We start from the raw sequence: 5,681 nt of genomic DNA, 5'->3' as shown, positions 1-5,681 counted from the left end.
GAAGTGCCGGCGCTCAAATGGGAATGCCCCGCCCCCTCAGCGCTCTGATTGGCTCAGGTGTTTGAATGACAGGAAAGCAGACCAATAAGAGCAGAGAAGCCAGAAGCGTGCTTCTATTGGCTGACCACTGTGATTGACACACAAGCGGGCGAATCAGAGCAAAGCACAGCCCAAACACGGAAAATAAACACCACCGCGCTTAATGGTCTCACCCCCTCCGCCCCGTGATTGGCTGAGCCCTCTGATTGACACCCACACAAACCAATCACCACCGCGCACCACCAAACCCGGAAGCGCCGCTTTAAAGACCAAAACCCGGGAATATTTTGGGGCAAAACCGAGAGATTTCGGGATTTTCCCGGTTTATTCTCCCTCCCCCTCCGCCGGCGGCGCCTTCCGGGGCATCTTCTGCAGCAGCCGCCGCGCGGGGGATCCCGGCAGCCGCCGGAACGCTCTGGAAGCTGCAAAAAACCAGAAAAAACCCCCAAATTCCCGCCAAAATTCGCAGGATTTTGGGCAATTTTGGGCGATTTTTGGCGGTTTCGCTCACCCAGCTTCTCCGAGAGGTCCCTGAGGGAGCGGCTGCTCTGCTCCTGGAATTGCAGCACCATCTTCCCGGCCTCCTGGGCCTCATCCACCTGGAAATCCCCAAAATTCCAACGAGAAAAGGGAAAATTGATAGAATTTAATAAAACTGAGGGGGTTTGCCCAAATCTGGGGTTTTTCGCCCCAAAAAGCCTCACCAGGAGCCGCAGGGAGTCGAGGACGGGGCCCTGCTGGGCCAGGACGGCGCCGTAGTCGGGTTTGGAGTCCAAAATTTGGGATTTGGGGAGGGGGGGAGGGGGCCAGGGTTTTGGGAAAAATGGGGGTTTGGGGGCGGAAAAGGGAATTTGGGGGAAAATTTGGGGGGGAAATTTAGGGATTTTATTAAAAAAATGGGGATTTTGGGGAGAAATTTGGGAATTTGGGGGAAAATTTAGGGATTTGGGGGGGAAATTTGGGGATAAAATGTGGGAATTTTGGGGATAAATGTGGGAATTTGGGGATAAAATGGGGGAATTTGGGGATAAAATGTGGGAATTTTGGGGATAAAAAGGGGAATTTTGGGATTCAAAGCGGGAATTTTGGGATAAATTTGGGAATTTAGGGAATAAAAAAGGGAATTTGGGGATAAAATGGGGGAATTTTGGGGATCAAATGTGGGAATTTAGGGATAAAAGGGGAATTTTGGGAATAAAAGTGGGAATTTTGGGGATCCAAGTGGGAATTTTGGGGATCCAAGTGGGAATTTTGGGGATCCAAGTGGGAATTTTGGGGATCCAAGTGGGAATTTTGGGGATCCAAGTGGCAATTCGGGGCTCAGGGGGGAATTCTCACCTGGCGGCCTCCTGGGAGCGCTGCAGGGGCTGCTGCAGGAGCCCCTGCCAGGCCTGCAGCTCCCCCTGGAACCTGCGGGACAGGGGACACCAGGGGACACGCGTGTCCCCAAGGGCCCCAGGTGTGTCCCCAGGTGTGTCCCACGTGTCCCCAGGTGTCCCCTCCCCGTTCCAGGTGTGTCCCCAAGGGCCCCAGGTGTGTCCAGGTGTGTCCACGTGTCCCCTCCCCATTCCAGGTGTGTCCCCAAGGCCCCCCAGGTGTGTCCCACGTGTCCCCAGGTGTCCTCTCCCCATTCCAGGTGTGTCCCCAGGTGTGTCCAGGTGTGTCCCACAGCATCCCCTCCCCATTCCAGGTGTGTCCCCAGGCCCCCCAGGTGTGTCCCAAATGTCCCCAGGTGTCCCCAAGGTGTCCCAAGGTCCCCCCAGGGTGTGTCCCCAGGTGTGTCCCAGACGTCCCCAGGTGTCCCCTCCCCATTCCAGGTGTGTCCCCAGGCCCCCCAGGTGTGTCCCAAATGTCCCCAGGTGTCCCCAAGGTGTCCCAAGGTCCCCCCAGGGTGTGTCCCCAGGTGTGTCCCAGACGTCCCCAGGTGTCCCCTCCCCATTCCAGGTGTGTCCCCAAGGGCCCCAGGTGTGTCCCAGGTGTCCCCAGGTGTCCTCTCCCCATTCCAGGTGTGTCCCCAGGTGTGTCCAGGTGTGTCCCACAGCATCCCCTCCCCATTCCAGGTGTGTCCCCAAGGGCCCCCAGGTGTGTCCCAGACATCCCCAGGTGTCCCCTCCCCATTCCAGGTGTGTCCCAGGTGTCCCCAAGTCTCACCAAGTGTCCCCAAGTTTGCACCAGGTGTCCCCCAGGTGTCCCCAGGTGTGTTCCCAAGTCCCACCAGGTGTCCCCAAGTTTGTCCCAGGTGTCCCCAGTGTCCCCTCCCCACTCCAGGTGTCCCCAATGTCCCCAAGGCGTCCCCAAGGTGTCCCCAAGGTGTCCCCAATGTCCCCAAGGTGTCCCCCAGCTGTCCCCAAGGTGTCCCCAATGTCCCCAATGTCCCCAGGGTGTCCCCAATGTCCCCAAGGTGCCCCCAGGTGTCCCCACCTGGCCATGAGCAGCTTCAGCTGAGCCACGGATTCCTGCAGGGCCGGATCCAGGGAATCCCTGCGGGGAGGAGCCGGAATTGCCAAAAATTCCCAAATTTCAGGGGAAATCCAGAGAGAATTCCCAAACATTCCCCAATTTCAGGGGAAATCCAGAGAGAATTCCCAAACATTCCCAAAATTCAGGGGAAATCCAGAGAGAATTCCCAAACATTCCCCAAGTTCAGGGCAAATCCAGAGAGAATTCCCAAACATTCCCAAATTTCAGGGGAAATCCAGAGAGAATTCCCAAAAATTCGGGGTAAATCCAGAGAGAATTCCCAAACATTCCCCAAGTTCAGGGGAAATCCAGAGAGAATTCCCAAAAATTCCAGGTAAATCCAGAGACAATTCCCAAAAATTCCCCAATTTCAGGGTAAATCCAGAGACAATTCCCAAACATTCCCCAATTTTGGTGCAAATCCAGAGGGAATTCCCAAAAATTCCTAAATTTTGGGGTAAATCCAGAAAAAATTCCCAAATTTTGGGGCAGATCCAGAGACAATTCCCAAAAATTCCCAAATTTTGGGGTAAATCCAGAGAAAATTCCCCAAAATTCCCAAATTTTGGGGCAGATCCAGAGACAAGTCCCAAAAAATCCCAAATTTTGGGCAAATGAAGAGAAAATTCCCCAAAATTCAGGGCAAATCCAGACAAAATTCCAAAAAATTCTCAAATTTCGGGGGAAATCCAAAGAGAATTCCCAAAACTTCCCAAATTTTGGGGCAGATGCAGAGAAAATTTCCAAAAATCCCCAAATTTGTGTGCAAATCCAGAGAGAATTCCCAAAAAAATCCCAAACTTAAAGGTAAATCCTGAGAATTCCCCAAAATTCCCAAATTTTGGGGCAAATCCAGAGACAATTCTCAAAAATTCACGAATTTTAGGGCTAATCCAGTGAAAATTCCCCAAAATTTGGATTTTTTTTCAGATTTCCATGGATTTTTTGGGGATTTTTTTGGGATTTCCATGGATTTTTTTCGGATTTTTTTTTTTGATTTCCATGGATTGAGATTTCCATTGACTTTTTTTTTTTTTGATTTCTTGGGATTTCCATGGATTTTTTTGGGATTTTTATTGCTTTTTTGGGGATTTCCATGGATTTTTTTTTTGGGGGGGGGGGGTTGGTTTTTTTTGGTATTTTTTTTGCTTTTTTGGGGTTTTCCATTTTTTTTTTTTTGGGGGGGGGGGGATTTCCATGGATTTTTTGGGATTTCCATGGATTTTTTGGGGGTTTTTATGGATTTTTATGGACTTTTTTGGCATTTCCGTGGATTTTTTTTTTTATTATTATTTTTTGGATTTCCATGGATTTTTTGGGGATTTTTTCAGATTTCCATGGATTTTTTTCAGATTTCCGTGGATTTTTTGGGGAATTTTTTTGGATTTCCATGGATTTTTTTGGGACTTTTTGGGATTTCCATGGATTTTTTTTTGGGGTTTCTATGGATTTTTTTGGGATATTTTGTGATTTCCATTGACTTTTTGGGGGGATTTCCATGGATTTTTTTGGGATTTTTATGGATTTTTTGGGGGATTTCCATGGATTTTTTGGGGGGATTTTTGGGGGGGGGGGGGATTTCCATGGATTTTTTGGGATTTCCATGGATTTTTTGGGGGTTTTTATGGATTTTTATGGACTTTTTTGGCATTTCCGTGGATTTTTTTTTTTATTATTATTTTTTGGATTTCCATGGATTTTTTGGGGATTTTTTCAGATTTCCATGGATTTTTTTCAGATTTCCGTGGATTTTTTGGGGAATTTTTTTGGATTTCCATGGATTTTTTTGGGTCTTTTTGGGATTTCCATGGATTTTTTTTTGGGGTTTCTATGGATTTTTTTGGGATATTTTGTGATTTCCATTGACTTTTTGGGGGGATTTCCATGGATTTTTTTGGGATTTTTATGGATTTTTTGGGGGATTTCCATGGATTTTTTGGGGGGATTTTTTGGGATTTCTGTGGATTTTTTTTTTTTTTTGAGATTTCCATGGATTTTTTGGGGATTTTTGTAGATTTTTTTGGGGATTTTTTGGAATTCCCTGGATTTTTTGGGGATTTTTTTTTTGGAATTCCATGGATTTTTTTGGGGATTTTTTTTGGGTTTCCATGGATTTTTTTGGGATTTCCATGGATTTTTTTCACATTTCCGTGGATTTTTTTGGGATTTTTTTGCATTTCCATGGATTTTTTTCCCTCCCAGGCTGGAAATCCCCAATTTTTGGCCTGGAAATCCCCAATTTTGGGGTTTTTGCCCCAAATCCTGACCCCGGGCTCTTTTGGGGATTTTCATGGATTTTTGTTAGATTTTTTTTTTTTTTTAATTTCCCTGGATTTTTTTTTTGGATTTCCGTGGATTTTTTGGGGGGATTTTTATGGATTTTTTTGGGATTTCCATGGATTTTTTTCACATTTCCGTGGATTTTTTTGGGATTTTTTTGCATTTCCATGGATTTTTTTCCCTCCCAGGCTGGAAATCCCCAATTTTTGGCCTGGAAATCCCCAATTTTGGGGTTTTTGCCCCAAATCCTGACCCCGGGCTCGGCTCCACGCAGTTCTGGTCCCAATCAATTACTGATTGTTGGTTAATTGCTAATTAACTTTTCATGAATTAACAATTAATTTATTAAAGAACTATTAATTTAATTCACGTTCCTGTCTTTTTTTTTAATAAAATTCCTGATTTTTTGAGCAATCAGGAAAACCCAGGACCCTTTTTAACCCCCCCAGGATTAATTATAAATTAATTCTTAATTAATTCTTAATTAATTCTGCTGCTTTTTCCCCAAAAATCCCAAATTTTTGGGGTCTCCGCCCATTTGGGGGGTTGGGAATTTGGGATTTGGAGGGGAAAATCCCAAATTTTGGGGATTTTGGGGGCTCCAATCCCAACCGTTGGCAGCGAAAACCTCGGGGTCGAAGCCTTCGGATTCCTCCAGGGCCTGCTGCAACTTCCGGGCACAAAACTGGGGGAAAAAGGGGAAAAAATGGGAAAAGTTCAGTAAAATAGGGGGGGAATCAACAAAAAATGGGAAAAGTTCAGTAAAATATGGGGGAAAATCAACAAAAAATGGGAAAAGTTCAGTAAAATAGGGGGGAAAATCAACAAAAAATGGGAAAAGTTCAATAAAAAATGGGAAAAGTTCAGTAGAACAGGGGGGAAAATCAACAAAAAATGGGAAA

The 5,681-nt window shown here is 46.2% G+C and overlaps 2 long non-coding RNA genes across 2 annotated transcripts; both read right to left on the bottom strand.

Annotated features, from left to right (window-relative positions):
- Positions 1–322: 322 nt before the first annotated feature.
- Positions 323–859, bottom strand: LOC120497202. The gene is made up of 3 exons (XR_005626445.1): positions 744–859; positions 551–638; positions 323–461 (listed from the first exon to the last, which is right to left on the bottom strand). It is a non-coding gene; the product is annotated as an uncharacterized LOC120497202 (long non-coding RNA).
- Positions 860–1,255: 396 nt separating this feature from the next.
- LOC120497203 lies at positions 1,256–5,065 on the bottom strand. The gene is made up of 3 exons (XR_005626446.1): positions 5,033–5,065; positions 2,461–2,520; positions 1,256–1,449 (listed from the first exon to the last, which is right to left on the bottom strand). It is a non-coding gene; the product is annotated as an uncharacterized LOC120497203 (long non-coding RNA).
- Between the last annotated feature and the right edge of the window lie 616 nt (positions 5,066–5,681).

This window comes from Passer montanus, unplaced genomic scaffold (assembly GCF_014805655.1).
Source record: "Passer montanus isolate IOZ18808 unplaced genomic scaffold, ASM1480565v1 scaffold1230, whole genome shotgun sequence".
Taxonomy (NCBI): domain Eukaryota; kingdom Metazoa; phylum Chordata; class Aves; order Passeriformes; family Passeridae; genus Passer; species Passer montanus.
This window is presented reverse-complemented; position numbering and strand designations above follow the sequence as displayed.